The 19851-nt window shown below is 46.0% G+C and overlaps 1 pseudogene; it reads right to left on the bottom strand.

Annotated features, from left to right (window-relative positions):
* Positions 1 to 2238: 2238 nt before the first annotated feature.
* On the bottom strand, positions 2239 to 6493 carry LOC123930618 (annotated as a pseudogene).
* Between the last annotated feature and the right edge of the window lie 13358 nt (positions 6494 to 19851).

The following is a 19851-nucleotide window of genomic DNA, read 5'->3' as shown; positions in this document are numbered from 1 at the left end:
CACATGAAAAAGTGCTCCACATCACTCGGCATCAGGGAAATACAAATCAAAACCACAATGAGATATCACCTCACACCAGTCAGAATGGCTAAAATTAACAAGTCAGGAAATGACAGATGCTGGTGAGGATGCAGAGAAAGGGGAACCCTCCTCTACTGTTGGTGGGAATGCAAGCTGGTGCAACCACTCTGGAAAACAGCATGGAAGTTCCTCAAAAAGTTGAAAATAGAACTACCCTGTGACCCAGCAATTGCACTACTGGGTATTTACCCTAAAGATACAAACATAGTGATCCGAAGGGGCACGTGTACCCGAATGTTTATAGCAGCAATGTCTACAATAGCCAGACTATGGAAAGAACCTCGATGTCCATCAACAGATGAATGGATAAAGAAGATGTGGTATATACACACAATGGAATACTATGCAGCCATCAAAAGAAATGAAATCTTTCCATTTGTGACGACGTGGATGGAACTAGAGGGTATCATGCTTAGTGAAATAAGTCAATTGGAAAAAGATAACTATCATATGATGTCCCTGATATGAGGAAGTGGAGATGCAACATGGAGGGTGGTTAAGGGGGTAGGAGAAGAATAAATGAAACAAGATGGGATTGGGAGGGAGACAAACCATAAGTGACTCTTAATCTCACAAAACAAACTGAGGGTTGCTGGGGGGAGAGGGTTTGGGAAAGGTGGTGGGGTTATGGACATTGTGGAGGGTATGTGCTATGGTGAGTGCTGTGAAGTGTGTAATCCTGGCAATTCACAGACCTGTACCCCTGGGGATAAAAATACATTATACATTTATAAAAAAATAAATTTAAATTAAAAAAAAACCCAAACAAACAAACAAACAAACAAAAAAACCACAAGAGACCATGATGTGATGGGTTCCCTGGGGAATTCTACGAAACTTTCAATGAGGAAATAACACCTATTCTCCTGAAGCTGTTCCAAAAAATTGAAGCAGAAGGAAAACTTCCAGACTCTTTTTATGAAGCCAGCATTACCCTGATCCCCAAGCCATTCAAAGATCCCACCAAAAAGGAGAATTTCAGACCAATATTCCTAATGAATATAGATGCTAAGTTTCTCAACAAGATCCTAGGAAACAGGATCCAACAGCACATTAAAAGGATTATCCACCATGACCAGGTGGGATTCATCCCTGGGTTGCAAGGATGGTTCAACATTCGCAAATCAATCAATGTGATAGAACAAATCAATAAGAGAAGAGAGAAGAACCACATGGTTTGCTCAGTTGATGCAGAAAAAGCATTTGTCAAAATCCAACATCCATTTCTGATTAAAACTCTTCAGAGTATAGGGATAGAGGGAACATTCCTGAACTTCATAAAATCTATCTATGAAAGACCCACAGCAAATATCATCCTCAATGGGAAAAAAGCTTGCAGCCTTCCTGTTGAGATCGGAAACACGACAAGGATGCCCACTCTCACCACTCTTGTTCAACATAGTATTAGAAGTTCTAGCAACGGCAATCAGACAACAAAGAGAAATAAAAAGGTATCCAAATTGGCAAGGAAGAAGCCAAACTCTCTCTCTTTGCAGATGACATGATTCTTTATATGGAAAACCCCAAAGACTCCACCCCGAAACTACTAGAACTCATACAGTGATACAAAGTCAATGTACAGAAATCAGTGGCTTTCTTATACACTAACAATGAAAATACAGACAGGGAAATTAGAGAATCGATTCCATTTACTATAGCACCAAGAACCATAAGATACCTGGGAATAAACCTAACCAAAGAGGTAAAGGTTCTGTACTCATCCACTTATTTATTATGAAAACAGAGTCTGTGTTTTGGGCTGAGGAATGGAGGGCAAAAGCGTCCATCAGGGAAGGTGGAGATGGAAAGTGAAGGAAAATGTATCTCACGAAGGTGGACCAGAGCTGCCACTGTAGGAAGGTATGAACCAGCCGTGCTGTGTGGGACGAACCATCAAGTCACAGGGATGACGAAAGACAGGGGCAGTCAAGGATGTCCAACAGTGTGGGGGGGAAAGCACCACAGGTCATGGGGGATGAGTCCTGTACAGGGAGCAGCCCAGACATGTCCTGCACCTGAACCATGCTCCCCCTTGATGTTGTCAGCAGACAGATCAGTGAGCATGAGCTTCAGGCTTTTATCCAGATCCCTCTGGGCACCTGGGATGCATGTACAAAGCTCTGCCCCACAGAACGGTGGCTTTGCTCCCCCTCGTGTTTAGCTCCTGGCTGTGTCTGGGGTCCTTCTCTGGCTGTGCTGAGTCTCTAGCAGCAGAATCCCGAGGACCACCAGGATCAAGACAGCCACACCCATGCGGGTCAGATTCTCCACCGTGTAATCTCTGGGTTCCAAGGCTAGGGATGAGGATAGAGAGGTTGCAGAGGTCAGAGAGGACCCAAATCACCCATATCCTGCATGTCCACCCAGGGGACCTGCTTCCCCAGACAGGACCCCACCCATCAACTAGATAACCATCACTGAGAATTTCTCCTACTCAGCACTGCTGGAGTCTTAGTTGTTTTGGGGTGGGCTCATGGCGCCAGGTGCTTCTGCAGGGAAGATGGAAGCAGAGATAGGAGCTGGAGATCCCCCGTCCACCCTGTCCTCTGCTCTTTGTCTATATCCCTCAGCCTGTCACTATGTGGTTTTTGTACAGTTCCTGAACTAGCCCTTCTCTGCACTAGGGGGCTTTCCTCTGCTCTCCTCACTGGATTCCTTCAGCCTCCTTGTTCTCTTTGATTTCAGACTCTGCTTCTGAGTCACTCAGGATAGATTCTGGCTGTGCACCACCAGTTCAGGGTTGCAGAGAAAAATGGCCTCCCAACACAGAAATCATCATGTCCTTGCACGTTCTCTGTTCTGTCTGGGACACAAGAACTCCTGGGCTATGTCCCTGCAGATGACAGTTCCCACTTATTCAGTAGCTGAGGACCAAGAAGTGTCCATGGACAAGGGGCTGGAGCCAGGGGCTCCTGACTGTCAGGAGTACAGAGGGGCTGATTTCTGTGGTCAGGTCCCTGTCCCTCCATGCCAACCTGCTCCCTCCCTACAGGGTCTGCACTTTATTCTGTACCTACAGTATTCCTCCTTTTCTTTTCTTTTTTTTTTTTTAAATTTTTTTTTTCTTTTTTACAGATAGAGAGAGAGAGAGAGAGAGATTACAAGTAGGCAGAGCAGCAGCCAGAGAGGGGAGGAAGCAGGCTCCCTGCCAAGCAGAGAGCCCGATACGGGGCTCGATCCCAGAGACCCTGAGATCATGACCTGAGCTGAAGGCAGAGGCTTAACCCACTGAGCCACCCAGGCGCCCCATCCTCCTTTTCTATGTTCATTAATTCATTCTTCTTATACTTACAGATACCCACAGTTCCAGACACACACACACACACACAGACACACAAACACACACACACACACAGACACACACACACAGAGATCTGTGCACACATCTACAACAGACATATAAATATGTATCCACGAAAGGTGATGGTCAGTCACTGGGTCATAGGCACATTGTTATTGCCTGCGTGCAGTGTGGATCAAGATGGGAAGAAGAGCTACATAAGTAAATAAACAAACAAATAATAAATAAATAAACCAAAAAAATGAGACTGATTGAAAACGTGCTAAGACCCGGGAGTGCCCAGAGCTTGTGCCCCACAAGGACCATGTGAATCCATCTAATCCCAATGCACACAGGAGAAGGAGGACTCCTTTCTGGGTCTGGTGTCCCTGTCACCTGAGTTCCCTTTGTCATCCTCTGCAGGTGCTGCTCTAGAAGGTGTGAGAAGCAGACACAGGGACACTGGACCAGTGACCACACTCAACGCAGAGTGGTCACCAGCTGCACAAGGACACAGGGTGCAGGCTCCCTGGGGACTCCCGTAAGCCGGGATCAGCCCCTCTTGGGTCTCAGTTGTGCACCGAGGGGCGTGGAGGTGCCCAGGTGAGCATGGGGGCAGCAGAGAAGTGCACACAGGTAGGGAGGCTTTTGTCCAGAAGAGTGTCCTGTGGGGCTGACACCACGGACTGGATTCTGCTCTGGAGGGACAGGAGGTAAGTGGGAGGCGCTGTCCACTCACCCTCATCCTCACTCACCCCCCACGCAGCCCCTACTCCTTACTCTGCTGAGACTGCAGGATGGGGGACCCCGGGTGCACACTGTGGATCTTCCCAACCTCTCCAGGGCAGGACCCTCCTCTGTGGAGCCCACATTGCCCCCATATTTGTTACTGAGTCAGGCTTTCCTGAGACGTGGGTCCTGAGCTGACAGAGCTCAGACAGGACAGGGTCAGGGACCCTCACCTGAGACCAGGAGCTCCAGAGGGTCACTGGGCTGTGACAACAAGTAGGGGGAGGTGCTGGTGGAGCCGTAGCACCTGTAGGTCCTCCCGTGGGCTGAGGTCACAGGACTCATGGGGAATTCAGCCTGGTGCTGTCCAGCTCGGAACTGTGATCTAAGACGCAGGAGTGGATCGGCTGCCCTCTCCTTGGACAGAAGGAAGGTGTCCACAGAGCTCCGTGACTGACACAGCAGGGTCACATTCTCTCCTGGAGCCACCATGGTTCCTGGCTGCACTGAGAGGGAGGGTGTGTAGGGCAGCTGTCCTAGAGAAGAAAGGGCGGGTGAGGGGCTGTCCAGCCCTGCCCTGCTGAGTCTGTCTGTGTTCTCTGAGTGTGTCCCTTCCCATCCCCCAGCTCTCTCTCTCTCTCTCTCTCCCTGGGAACACCACACACCTGGTCCTGGCCACCACCACCTGGGGCTCCCCTGGCAGGACCTGTGCAGAGTCTGCAGTCCTGACTGACACTGAGTGCCCTCACCTGAGAGCAGGATGTCTAGGGAGTCACTGGGGGCCGACCACTCAGAGGAGAGGGTGTGTCCACCGGAGCATGTGTACTCGCCTCCATGGGAGGGTCTTGCATGGCCCAGTGGGAAGTCTGCCACAGACAGTCCAGCCTGGGGCTGCCAGCCCATCTGCCAGGGAGGGGCACGTTCCCCCTCCTTGGACAGAGCAAATCTGTCATAGCCGACATCAGAGCGACACTGGAGGGTCAGGCTCGGTCCAGTGGTCACGACCGGACCCTCCTGGGTCAGGAGGGAGGGCTTCCCTGACACAACTGGGAAGACCAGCTGTGGATGGCAGGGGCTGTGTCTCCCCAAACCTGCCTTCTCCCTTCCTGATCCCTAGGTCTCACAGCTCATCACCCCCAGTGACTCTGAGATGTGAGTCCTGTGGTCCCCTCACCTACCCTCTCATTGGGGCTCCCCTGGGAGCAGAGTCCCCATTAACCGTCTGGTGCCTCAGACAATGGATGGGGCAGCCATCAGACTTTCTCACCTGAGACCAGCAGCTCCAGGGGGTCACTGGGGTCCGACCACACCTGGGGGGTGTTGCTGGAATAGCCGTAGCATCTGAATGGCCACCTGAGGCTGGGGGTCACGGGACCTACAGGGAACAGGGCCTGGGTGTCCTCACGGGGGGGCTGGCTGGGAGTCCAAGGTCCAGGAGGGCTGGCCTTCTCCTTCCTTCATCAGGACAAACCTGTGGAATCCCATCTGTGAGGCACACTGGAGGGTCAGGTTCCCTCCTGAGGTCACGACAGGGCTGGGCTGGGCTGAGAGGCTGGGTATGCCCTGGGATCCTAGGAGAGGAGGAGGGGGTGGTGTTAAATGGGGCTCAGGCCCCCCACATTATCCCCAGGCTGGGCTGTGAGAGGGAGACACCTGAGAGCCCACCCCCTTCCTGCAGGCAGAGCCTGGGGCTGTGACCCTGAGTGGGCTTGCACCTGTCACCATCAGCTCCAGGGTGGTCACTGAACCTGAGCAGCCAGTGGGACTGAGACAGTCACAGAATATCAGATGCATATACATCTGTCATGTGTGTGATGGAGAACTTGGCCTTGCCCCTTGGCTCCAGCAGCTTCTGTGTGTCCCAGGTCCATGAGTCTCCCTCTTTATGCAGGCGGTACTCCTGGGCCTCTAGGCCCCCTGACACCAGATGGTCACAGGTGTGCCCCAGGTTATCACAGAGCCTGCTCAGCCCAGATGGTGTGTTTGGGGAGGGTCCCTGGAAGGAAACAGAGGCTGGGACACAGACTTTCCCCACCCCCAGGTCCCAGCTCAGCCCCAAACCCCCAGATGTCCCCATCAGTCAGTCCAGAACATCTCTTCTCCCTCCCCTGCTGCCTGGTGGGTGATCCCTGTCCCCAGTGAGGAGGTGGGACTAGGACTCCTGGGGACAGACTCACCTGCCTGCACTCTGGTCCTGGGGCCCACACTCAGCCCTGGAAGAGAGTCCCTGTGAGAGGTTTGCCCTGAATCCTAGAAGATCCCCTCCTCCCCTTGAGCCTCCTGAGCCTGGGGACTGGGAAAGACCAGGGCCTGTCTGTGGGGTGGGTCCCTCCCAGACTAGGGACTCCCCTCCCCTCCTCAGATCTCACCAAGACAGAGCCGGGCAGTGAGGGTGGGGGTCATGGCGTCTCCTCTCTCTGGTTCTGGCTGTGCAGACGGAGGCCCCACTGTGACCACTGGACAGACAAAACCACAAGGTGTGGCCACACGGAGGCCTGTCCTGCCTGTCACAGGGTTGTCATGTCAGCAGTCCCCAAGAAGGGGAACAGCTCCTCCCCAGGCCCAGCCTGGCTCTGGTGTCCATGAGCATGCAGCGGGTGGACCCCGTGGCTTCCTGAGGTGCCACATCCAGGTGAGGAGACCAGGGCAGGTCCTTCCCTCCCAGAGCCGGTCCCATGGATCTCCTCTTCCTCAGCACATCCAGGGTCCCCACCATGGAGAGGGTCCCCAGACCCTGGGAATGCTGTGAAGAATGTGGGTTCCTGCTGCCCTGCGGAGGTCACGTCAGCACCGACACACCTGTGACAATCTGCTCGGCTCAGGATGAAATCATGGTGGCAATGAGGCCAGAGGAGAAATAGGGGCAAATAGGGAAAGAAACACAGCCCCTCTCCTGTCCCTGGAGCGTGGGCTTTCTTTCTGCACAGCCTTGTGGACTTCTCTATTTTCCTCTGACACTGTCCACTTTCCCTTCCAGGGAGCACACCTCTGAGTCCCCTGCTGGCTCCTCTGTCCCTTGATCCAGGAGCAGAGACCTCCTTCCCACACTGGGGTTCTTTCTGAGAGCTGTAAGGGGCAATTCATGGGTGAGTGCTGTGATTTGGGGAACAAAGCTGATTCTCGTGTGAGTACTATCGCCCTATCCAAGGCCCTGGTGACCTTGTGCACATCACCAGGTAGCATGCTTTCCTGAACCCCACTCAAAGTGGTTGTGAGGTCAGGGGGACCTGCCTCGTGAGTGCGATCAATCATTGATGGTTTCCTGCCCTGGTTAAGAGGTGGACCTCTTGTGGCTGAGACACAAGAGGTCCATGTGTCAGACCCCACAATCGGGTGGACCAGAGATGACCATCCCTACAGATGAGAAATGCTATTGGTGATGTTTCTGAAATTGTTTACAATAGCGTTTTGTAGGAACTATGAAACAAGAGTTTCTGGAATTGAGAGGGACCACAGCAGAAACAGGGACAAAAGCTGAGTGACCTTCAGTGCCTGGGGTCCAGCTGAGGGTGGTCAAATATGATTTCTGCCTCTGTGTGGCCAGAAGCAGTGCCACATTCTCTCAGGCAAGAAGGGTGTCGAGTTTCTGGGTGAATATGGAATCAGCATGACCCTCCACCATGTGTGGGGTGGGCGCTGGCATGTCTCTGCCCTCTGCCCCAGCCCAGAGGTCAGCCCTGAGCCACATCCCCTCTGTGTGTGTGTGGAATGGTTCTGTCCCGTGGACCCACCCTCCACTGGCGTCTGCTCATGGGTGGGTGTGCAGTTCCTATGGGAGCCATCCCTGATGGGTACATCCCTGCTCAGATGTTAAGTTCAGAGAGTGGATGCACAGGGCAGGGTGACAGGGACTATCCACCACTTACAGTCCTGAAATCTGGGCAGCCCTAGCAGCAAATGTGTCTGGAACTCAGGGGTGTGGGAGATGAGTTTCCAACAGGAATGGACATCAGAGAGTGACCCCGATATGTAAGCAGTGCTGTGGAAGACTGTGTGCAGAGTGGGCCGTCATCGACCAGGTCGTGGTACAGCAGGAATGTGGGAAACTTATTTTGCACTAAGAACGTGAAATATTGAAGGGAGGAGACAAGATAGTGGGAGAGTGGGGGGCCCCATCGCGTCTGGTCCCTTGAATTTACTACATAACTATCAATCAATTCTACACACCTTGAATTCAACCCAAGATGTAAGAAAAAAACATACGTGGAACTCTACAAGTAGAGAAGTGAGTGCTTTTTTCAAGGAGGGATGTCCAGAGACGTGAATCTGAGGGGAGATACCAAAGACAAATGGAGGGGGGAGGGATCCTCCATGTGTCTTCCACCAAGAAGTGTTATAGTCCCCGAGGGCAAAATATGAACCTTAGAAATCTCCTCCACTGAGAGATATGGCTGCCTGAAAGGGGCTCTTGGGGTCAAACAGGCAGACTTCTAGGTGGGTCAGTGTGGTCTCTGGATCCCAGGAGTCTCAAAAATAATGTAGTGCCTGAGCCGGTAGAGTTCCCAAGCAGGGGAGCGGGGAAACTGGTTATGGTCAGTGAGCCCAGGAGGGGACTCTCAGCTTGATTCACCACAAACTCCCAGCTGTGGCAACTGGGGGGACTGCTCTCAGCCTGGGCACCCTGCAGAGGACTGGAACATGGGGACTTTCCACCATCCTCTGGGATGGGCAAAATGGGTCCACTTCCGACCAGGCAACAGCTCTCAGGGTGACAGCCTGGTAAAGGACAGTAGAGGACCACCCTCTGCCTTCCGCCAGGAAGGGCAGAGCATGTGCACTCCATATGGTGACTGCTCTCAGTTTCAGTATCCTACAAAGGGCAGTAACATGGGACCCTCGACATTCTCCAGAAGGATCACCGTGGGTGTACACTGCAGGACTCTGCTGAGTTTTGCACAGAATATATTTTGCCAGCCCTTCCTGGCTTGCCAGGTCTCTGTGGAAAGGTCTGACGTTATTCTAATGGGTTTTCCTCTGTATGTAAGGAGCCTCTTTGTCCTAGCTGCTTTTAAGAGGGTCTCTCTTGAAACGTAATTCCTCATTCTAACTATAAGGTGTCGTGAGGATTTTCGAGAATCTAAAATCTTGGGAGGAGATCTTTCTGCCTCTAGTACATGAACGTTGTTTCCATTCGTGAGATTGGGAAAATTTTCATAGACAACTTCTTCCACTATATCTTCTAGACTTCTTTCTTTTTCCTCCCCTTCAGGGATTCCAATAATTCTGACATTGGAACGTTTCATGGCATCGTTTATTTCCCTGATTCTGTTTTCGTGGCTTCTGAGCTGTTTGTTCCAGGCTTCCTCCTGATCCTTTCTCTCTATCTGTTTGTCCTCCAGATCACTAATTCTATCTTCTGTCTCAGTTACCCTAGCTTTTAGAGAATTTAGATTAGATTGGAACTCATTGAGAGCATTTTGAACATCATCCCTGGTGGCTTTCAGTTCTGCCCTAACATTGTGAACATCATCCCTGGTGGCTTTCAGTTCTGCCCTAATCAATACTGTTTGGTCATCCATGGCTTTCTCCAACCTAGCTATTGCCTGGATAATTGTTAGTCTGAATTCCTTTTCTGACATATTCTCTATGTCGATAGCCATTAGCTCTGTTGCAGAAGGCCCATCCTCTGTATTTTTCTTCTGTTGGGTATTCCTCCTCCTAGTCATTTTGGTAAGAGATGACTGAACAGATGCAGCTGGACTTATCAATTGTGGTGCAGTCAATGTGCACCCTGGAACGGTTCTGTGCAATCAGGGTTCCCCACCCAAATGAGAGAAAAAAGAAAAGAAAAGGAAATAGAGAAGAAGAAAAAAAAAAGGAAAAAGGAAAAAATGAGAGAGAGAGAGAGAGACAGGGAAAAAAGGGAAGATAAAAGAGAAGGCTCAGCCCAAATGGGCCACAAGGTAAGATTTATGAAGTATACAAACAAAAACAGACAAACAAAAAGAGTGATAAAAGTATATGACAAGAGAAAAAAATATGTATATATAAGCAAAAAAAAGGGAGGAACCTCATCAGAAAGAACCCCAAGTATAAGATTTATATATTATCAGGACAAACACAAATTCACAGAAGCACTGACAGAAGGAAAAATTGGGAGAGTGGTTATAAATTCTCAGTGTGGGTGAGGAAGGTTATTTCAATTCTTCCTGAAGGTATCTTGATGTTTTTGTTAAGGGACTCAACTTTCCTAAGTTACAGGGGGATTAGAAACTGGTTTGCCTATAGGGGTATCATTGATTGGGGAAAGGGGATTACCTTGAAGTTTAACTCTATATGTATAGTAGAAAATAAAAATTAAAAAAGAATAAACTAGACTAAACTAAGTTAAAATTAAGAAAGAATTAAAAAAATAGAAAAGCAAAAGAAAAACATGGGTGAATGTATCAAAAAGTTCAGGTTAGAAGGTTATTAAAGAATTTGATGTACTGGACATCTCAGTGTGATGGTAAATAGGTTAAAAAATTATCTGTATGTATTAAAAAAAAGAACCAGAATATTGGTAAAGAGTTAAAAATAAAAGTTGTATTTATGAAGTAGTGGTGGTTGTTCTCTTGTAGTCTTTTTTTTTTCTTCCTTCCTGGTTGGTTTTCTGGGGGAGGGGCCTGCCACGTGGGTTTTCAGACAATGATGTTCCCTGAGTTAGGTCCTCCTGCTCCCCTCAAGGGGGTGAGCTCTGAGGAAACTGTTTTTTTCAGCCTTTTGTTCTCTGGGGGTTTTTATGTTCTTTCATCTGCTTTCTCTCTCCTTGACAGCTTTTGATGGTTTTTGGAGGTTTAGAGGAGAGCAAACTGCACCCCGTCCTCCCTCTCAGAGAGAAGCCTCAGAATGTTTTGCAAAAGCTTCTGGCAGAGTCGGTTCTGAGTCACTGTCCCTGGGGATGCAGGAGCTCCTCGTTGTACCCAAAACCAGGGCAGCGGTGGCTGTCTAGGCAGCTCCAGACTACCAGAGAGGTTCCGAGCAGAGATCGCACACTGAGATTTTCCCGCTGTCTCAGGCTAGGAATGTCTGGTTTTTCCGGATGCCAGAGCTCCAGGCTAGCGCCTATGAGCACCTATCTCAAGGGAGGGTGTGGGATGGGCGCGTTTCAGGATTGCCGTCTGGCCAGGCTCCCAGCCCCTCAGGGGAGCCAGACCCCACTGGTTCTCGGGCGCGCTGGCGGGTCAGGTGCACTGGCGGCTCAGGGACGGAGACCTGATTTCTCCGCCCCACTCTCTCTGGCTCAGCGTCAGGGGAGGCTGTCCTGGGTCCGGGGACTTAGGTCCCTGACCCTAACCACCCAGGTTCCCACTATTACCCCCCACGATCCTTTGCTCTTTGTTTTTTGAGTGCTTTCAACCAGACTCCAAGTTAATGCTGGTCCCCAGACGCAGAGCACTCTCGTGTTGGGGTGTTACTTTCCAATCTGTCACCTCTGGTGGCTCCCTCCCCCTTTTGTTTATCTTCCGATATCAGTCCTACGCTCCCAGTCTGCTTTACCTGCCACTGGCATCTTCTGCTCCTGTAGAGATCCAGACATGTATAATTCTGATCTCAGGCTGATTTCATGGATGGTTGGATTTCTTTGGTAGGTAATCAGCTCACTTTAGGGTACAGGTTGAAATGGTGCCTCCTCCTACTTCCCCGCCATCTTGACTCCCCCCCTATATATATACATATATATTTTTTTCCTCTTGTCATATACTTTTGTCACTCTTTTTGTTTGTCTGTTTTTGTTTGTATACTTCATAAATCTTACCTTGTGGCCCATTTGGGCTGAGCCTTCTCTTTTATCTTCCCTTTTTTCCCTGTCTCTCTCTCTCTCTCTCATTTTTTCCTTTTTCCTTTTTTTTTCTTCTTCTCTATTTCCTTTTCTTTTCTTTTTTCTCTCATTTGGGTGGGGAACCCTGATTGCACAGAACCGTTCCAGGGTGCACATTGACTGCACCACAATTGATAAGTCCAGTTGCATCTGTTCAGTCATCTCTTACCAAAATGACTAGGAGGAGGAATACCCAACAGAAGAAAAATACAGAGGATGGGCCTTCTGCAACAGAGCTAATGGCTATCGACATAGAGAATATGTCAGAAAAGGAATTCAGACTAACAATTATCCAGGCAATAGCTAGGTTGGAGAAAGCCATGGATGACCAAACAGTATTGATTAGGGCAGAACTGAAAGCCACCAGGGATGATGTTCACAATGTTAGGGCAGAACTGAAAGCCACCAGGGATGATGTTCAAAATGCTCTCAATGAGTTCCAATCTAATCTAAATTCTCTAAAAGCTAGGGTAACTGAGACAGAAGATAGAATTAGTGATCTGGAGGACAAACAGATAGAGAGAAAGGATCAGGAGGAAGCCTGGAACAAACAGCTCAGAAGCCACGAAAACAGAATCAGGGAAATAAACGATGCCATGAAACGTTCCAATGTCAGAATTATTGGAATCCCTGAAGGGGAGGAAAAAGAAAGAAGTCTAGAAGATATAGTGGAAGAAGTTGTCTATGAAAATTTTCCCAATCTCACGAATGGAAACAACGTTCATGTACTAGAGGCAGAAAGATCTCCTCCCAAGATTTTAGATTCTTGAAAGTCGTCACGACACCTTATAGTTAAAATGAGGAATTATGTTTCAAGAGAGACCCTATTTTTTTTTCAATGTTAAAAATACTTTATTTCTTTAAGATGCGCAGTACTCAATAAATTATATTGACAACCTTTTTGCTAGACTCAATAAATTACATTGACATCCTTTTGCTAGACTAAAAAAAAGAATTCTCAAATAAAATCAGAAATTAAAGAAGAGACATTTCTAGTATTAATGCAGAAATACAAAGGATCATAAAAAACTACTATGATAAGGAGGGCACGTATTGCATGGAGCACTGGGTGTGGTGCAAAAGCAATGAATACTGTTATGCTGAAAATAAACAAATAATAATAAAAAAAACTACTATGAACAATTACATACCAACAAATTGGGTAATCTAGAATGAATAAATTTGTAAAATCATAAAATGTACTGAAACTGAATAGAGAAATAGAAAATCTGAACAGATTAGTAAGTAAATTGAATCTGTAACAATTTCATTTTTCTGTATATGATTATTCAGTTTTTGACCACTATTTATTGAAGAGCCTATCCTCTCTCTATTGAGTATTTTAGGTCCAATTGTCATATATTAGTTGACCATATATGCAGGATTTATTTCAGGGTCCCCTGGGTCCTGTTCTATTGGTATATGTGTCTATTTTTATGTCAGTATCATGCTGTCATGATTATTATACCTTTGTAGTATAATTTGAGATCAGACAATGTGATACCTCTAGGTTCGTTCTTCTATCTCAGGATTACTTTGGTTATTCAGGATCTTTTGTGGCTCCATATGAATTTTAGGATAGTTTTCTCTTTCTGTGAAAAATGCCACTGGAAATTTTATAGAGATCGCATTAAATCTGTAGATGGCTTTAGGTAGTATGGACCTTTTAACAGTATTGATTCTTCCAAATGCATGAATACATATTTTTCCACTTGTCTTGTCTTATTCAATTTCTTCATCAAAGTCTTATAGTTTTCAGTATATAGAACTTTCCCTGGTTGAATTTATTCCTAAGAATTATATTGTTCTGAAGCTATTATAAATGAAATTTTTAAATTTCTTTTTCAGAGATTTCATTGTCAGTCTATAGAAGCCCAACTGATTTCTGCATGCTGGCCTTATATCCTGCAACTTTGCAAAATTCATTGATTGACCGGAGGTTTTTAATGGAGTCTTTAGGATTTCTATATATAATATCATTTATCTGCAAGTAAAGACAATATTACTTCTTCCTTTCTGATTTAGATGTCTTTTAGTTCTTTTTTCTTGCCTGATTGTTTTAGCAAGGACCAGGAACATGTTGAATAAGATTGGTGAGAGTAGGGGTGCCTTGGTGGCTCAGTCAGTTAAGTGTCTGTCTTAGGCTCAGGTCATGATCCCAGGGTCCTGGGATTCAGTGGTGTAGGGGTCCCTGCTGAGCAGGGAGCCTGTTTCTCCCTCCCCCACTGCTCCTCCCCCAGCTTGGGCTCTCTGGTTTGCTATCTCTCTCACATCTTGGGGAGGGGGGGAGGATTGTAAGAGTAGCCATCCTTGTCTCGTTCCTGATCTTAGAGGAAAAGCTTTTAACCTTTCACCATTATATGTGATGTTAGCTGTGGGCTTGTTTTATATAATCTTTATTATACTGAGGTATGTTTTCTCTATAATCAATTTGTTGAGGGTTTTTAGATGTTGTATTTTGTCAAATACTTTTCCTGTATTTATTGAAATGGTCATATGATTTTTATACTTCATTTTATTAATGTGCTGTGTCATATTTGTTGATTTGCATTCATAGAATCACTCTTGCATCACAGAGATATATCCCACTTGAACATGGTATGTGATCCCCGTAATGTGCTGTTGAATTAAGTTTGGTGATACTTTGTTGAGATTTGTATCAGTATTCATCAGAGCTATTGGTCTGAGTTTTATTTTCTTGCAGTGTCCTTCTGACTTTGGTATCAGGGTAATGCTGGTCTTGTGAAATAAGTTTGGAAGTGTTCCCTCCTCTTCAGTTGTTGGGAAGAGAGACCCTCTTAAAAGCAGCTAGGACAAAGAGGCTCCTTACATACAGAGGAAAGCCCATTAGAATAACGTCATACCTTTCCACAGAGACCTGGAAAGCCAGGAAGGGCTGGCAAAATATATTCAGAGTACTAAATGAGAAGAACATGCAACCAAGAATACTCTATCCAGCAAGACTGACATTTAAAATGGATGGAGAGATAAAGAGTTTCCAAGACCGGCAAGGCTTAAAAGACTATGCAACCACCAAGCCAACCTGCAGGAAATATTACGGGGGTCGTATAAAAGGGAAAAAATCCTAAGAATATCATTGAACAGAAATATAGAAACAATCTACAGACAGAAAGACTTCAAAGGTAACACGATGTCAATAAAAACCTATCTCTCAATAATCACTCTCATTGTGAATGGCCTAAATGCACCCATAAAACAACACAGGGTTGCAGATTGGATAAAACGACAGGACCCATCCATATGTTGTCTACAAGAGACCCATTTTGAACCTAAGGATACACCCAGACTGAAAGTGAAGGGATGGAGAAGCATCTTTCATGCCAATGGGCCTCAAAAGAAGGCCGGGGTAGTGATTCTCATATCAGATAAATTAGATTTCAAACTAAAGACTCTAGTCAGAGCAACAGAAGGACACTACATCATTCTTAAAGGGACTATCAACCAAGAAGATTTAACAATTGTAAATATTTATGCTCCCAATATGGGAGCAGCCAATTACATAAGAAAACTGTTAATCAAGAGAAAGAGTCATATTGATATGAATACATTAATAGTAGGAGATCTTAACATGTCACTCTCAGTAATAGACAGATCATTGAAGCAGAAAATCAATAAAGAAACAAGAACTTTGAATGACACATTGGACCAGATGGACCTCATAGATATATATGGAACATCCCACCCTAAAACAACAGAATACTCACTCTTCTCAAGTGCACATGGAACTTTCTCCAGAATAGACCACATACTGGGTCACAAAGCAGGACTCAACCGATACCAAAGCCTGATATTATTCCCTGCATATTCTCAGATCACAATGCTTTGAAACTGGAACTCAATCACAAGGAAAAGTTCAGAAGGAACTCAAACACCTGGAAGCTAAAGACCACCTTGCTTAAGAATGCTTGGATCAACCAGGAGATCAAAGATGAACTTAAACAATTCATGGAAACCAATGAGAATGAAGACACTTCGGTCCAAAACTTATGGGATACAGCAAAGGCGGTTCTTTTTTTTTTTTTTTCCATTTTATTTATTTTTTCAGCGTAACAGTATTCATTCTTTTTGCACAACACCCAGTGCTCCATGCAAAACGTGCCCTCCCCATTACCCACCACCTGTTCCCCCAACCTCCCACCCCTGAACCTTCAAAACCCTCAGGTTGTTTTTCAGAGTCCATAGTCTCTTATGGTTCACCTCCCCTTCCAAAGGCGGTTCTAAGGGGGAAATACATAGCCATCCAAGCCTCCGTCAAACAAATTGAAAAATCCAGAATACAACAGCTCTCTCTACACCTGAAAGAACTGGAGAATCAACAACAAATCAAACCAACTCCACATGCAAGAAGGGAAATAATCAAGATTAGAGCAGAGATCAATGAGGTAGAAACGAGAGATACAGTAGAACGTATCAATGAAACTAGAAGCTGGTTTTTTGAAAGAATCAATAAGATTGATAAACCATTGGCCACACTAATCCAAAAGAAAAGACAGAAATCCCAAATTAATAAAATTATGAATGAAAAGGAAGAGATCACAACCAACACCAAGGAAATAGAAACAATCATCAGAAATTATTACCAACGGTTATATGCCAATAAGCTAAGCAACCTACATGAAATGGCTGCATTCCTGGAAAACTACAAACTCCCAAAATTGAACCAGGAAGAAATTGACAACCTGAATAGACCGATATCTAGTAACGAGATTGAAGCAGTGATCAAAAACCTCCCAAAAAACAAGAGCCCAGGACCTGACGGATTCCCTGGGGAATTCTACCAAACTTTCAAAGAAGAAATAACCCCAATTCTCCTGAAGCTGTTCCAAAAAATTGAAGCAGAAGGAAAACTTCCAGACTCTTTTTATGAAGCCAGCATTACCCTGATCCCCAAAGCAAGCAAAGACCCTACCAAAAAGGAGAATTTCAGACCAATATCACTGATGAATATGGATGCAAAGATTCTCAACAAGATCCTAGCAAGCAGGATCCAGCAGCACATTAAAAAGATTATCCACCATGACCAGGTGGGATTCATCCCTGGGTTGCAAGGTTGGTTCAACATTCGCAAATCAATCAATGTGATAGAACAAATCAATAAGAGAAGAGAGAAGAACCACATGGTCCTCTCAATTGATGCAGAAAAAGCATTTGACAAAATCCAGCATCCGTTCCTGATGAAAACGCTTCAAAGTATAAGGATAGAGGGAACATTCCTGAACTTCATAAAATCTATCTATGAAAGACCCACAGCAAATATCATCCTCAATGGGAAAAAGCTTGCAGCCTTCCCGTTGAGATCGGGAACACGACAAGGATGCCCACTCTCACCACTCTTGTTCAACATAGTATCAGAAGTTCTAGCAACGGCAATCAGACAACAAAGAGAAATAAAAGGTATCCAAATTGGCAAGGAAGAAGTCAAACTCTCTCTCTTTGCAGATGACATGATTCTTTATATGGAAAACCCCAAAGACTCCACCCCGAAACTACTAGAACTCATACAGTGATACAAAGTCAATGTACATAAATCAGTGGCTTTCTTACACACTAACAATGAAAATACAGACAGGGAAATTAGAGAATCGATTCCATTTACTATGGCACCAAGAACCATAAGATACCTGGGAGTAAACCTAACCAAAGAGGTAAAGGACCTGTACTTGAGGAACTACAGAACACTCATGAAGGAAATTGAAGAAGACACAAAAAGATGGAAGACTCTTCCATGCTCTTGGATTGGAAGAATAAACATTGTTAAAATGTCTATACTGCCTAGAGCAATCTATACTGTTAACGCCATTCAAATCAAAATTCCACCAGTAACCTGAAACACCTTGATGCTCCTTCTTACCATGCCCGATTTTTCCAGGTGCCTCCTTTCAACTCAGTTATGAAGCAAGGAGTTCCTTTACAACTGGATGTTAGCAAGAGCGTCCAGAGGGAGAGAAAACATCTCAGATGGGAAACGCACAGGGACCCATGGATGCACACAAGATGCAAACAACTCGTAGCCTTTGTGTCAGTCTTCTTTGTGGAGAGGTCATGAAAGACCAGAGGCCCCAAATCTCCCCCTTGGCTGAAAACAAATCCAAGGGCCACATAGCATGACCACTTATGGGTCCCCTCCATCCGTTGTTTTCCTTTTCTAATCAGAACACGGCAGGTTTTGTGCAAAGATACCAACAGCCGCAGCAAGAAACAAACCAAATGAAGACCAGAGCATCTCCGTGGATGAGGCCGCTGCCTTTGGCTCGGGTCATGATCTCAGGGTCCTGGGATCGAGTCCCGCGTCGGGCTCTCTGCTCTGCAGGGAGCCTGCTTCCTCCTCTCTCTCTGCCGGCCTCTCTGCCTACTTGTGATCTCTCTGTCAGATAAATAGATAAAATCTTTAAAAAAAAAAATTCCACCGGTATTTTTCAAAGAGCTGGAGCAAATAATCCTAAAATTTGTATGGAATCAGAAGAGACCCCAAATTGCTAAGGAAATGTTGAAAAACAAAAACAAAACTGGCGGCATCACATGCAGAAAAATGAAATTGGACCACTTCCTTACACCACACACGAAAATAGACTCCAAATGGATGAAGGACCTCAATGTGAGAAAGGAATCCATCAAAATCCTTGAGGAGAATGCAGGCAGCAACCTCTTCGACCTCAGCCGCAGCAACATCTTCCTAGGAACAATGGCAAAGGCAAGGGAAGCAAGGGCAAAAATGAACTATTGGGATTTCATCAAGATCAAAAGCTTTTGCACAGCAAAGGAAACAGTTAACAAAACCAAAAGACAACTGACAGAATGGGAGAAGATATTTGCAAACGACATATCAGATAAAGGGCTAGTATCCAAAATCTATAAGGAACTTAGCAAACTCAACACCCAAAGAACAAAGAATCCAATCAAGAAATGGGCAGAGGACATGAACAGACATTTCTGCAAAGAAGACATCCAGATGGCCAACAGACACATGAAAAAGTGCTCCACGTCACTCGGCATCAGGGAAATAAAAATCAAAACCACAATGAGATATCACCTCACACCAGTCAGAATGGCTAAAATTAACAAGTCAGGAAATGACAGATGCTGGAGAGGATGTGGAGAAAGGGGAACCCTCCTCCATTGTTGGTGGGAATGCAAGCTGGTGCAACCACTCTGGAAAACAGCATGGAGGTTCCTCAAAATGTTGAAAATAGAACTACCCTATGACCCAGCAATTGCACTACTGGGTATTTACCCTAAAGATACAAACATAGTGATCTGAAGGGGCACGTGTACCCGAATGTTTATAGCAGCAATGTCTACAATAGCCAGACTATGGAAAGAACCTAGATGTCCATCAACAGATGAATGGATAAAGAAGATGTGGTGTATATATACACAATGGAATACTATGCAGCCATCAAAAGAAATGAAATCTTGCCATTTGCGACGACGTGGATGGAACTAGAGCGTATCATGCTTAGTGAAATAAGTCAATCGGAGAAAGACAACTATCATATGATCTCCCTGATATGAGGACATGGAGAAGCAACATGGGGGGTTAGGGGGATAGGAGAAGAATAAATGAAACAAGATGGGATTGGGAGGGAGACAAACCATAAATGACTCTTAAACTCACAAAACAAACTGGGGGTTGCTGGGGGGAGGTGGGATTGGGAGAGGGGGAGCAGGCTATGGACATTGGGGAGGGGAGGCGAACCATAAGAGACTATGGACTCTGAAAAACAACCTGAGGGTTTTGAAGGGTCAGGGGTGGGAGGTTGGGGCAACCTGAGGGTTTTGAAGGGTCAGGGGTGGGAGGTTGGGAGAACAGGTGGTGGATAATGGGGAGGGCACGTTTTGCATGGAGCACTGGGTGTTGTGCAAAAAGAATGAATACTGTTACGCTGAAAAAATAAATAAAATGGAAAAAAAAACTGGTGGCATCACGTTACCCAATTTC

Source organism: Meles meles, chromosome 19 (assembly GCF_922984935.1).
Source record: "Meles meles chromosome 19, mMelMel3.1 paternal haplotype, whole genome shotgun sequence".
In the NCBI taxonomy this organism is placed as follows: domain Eukaryota; kingdom Metazoa; phylum Chordata; class Mammalia; order Carnivora; family Mustelidae; genus Meles; species Meles meles.
Note: the sequence above shows the minus strand (reverse complement) of the source record. Positions and strands in the feature narration are given on the sequence as shown.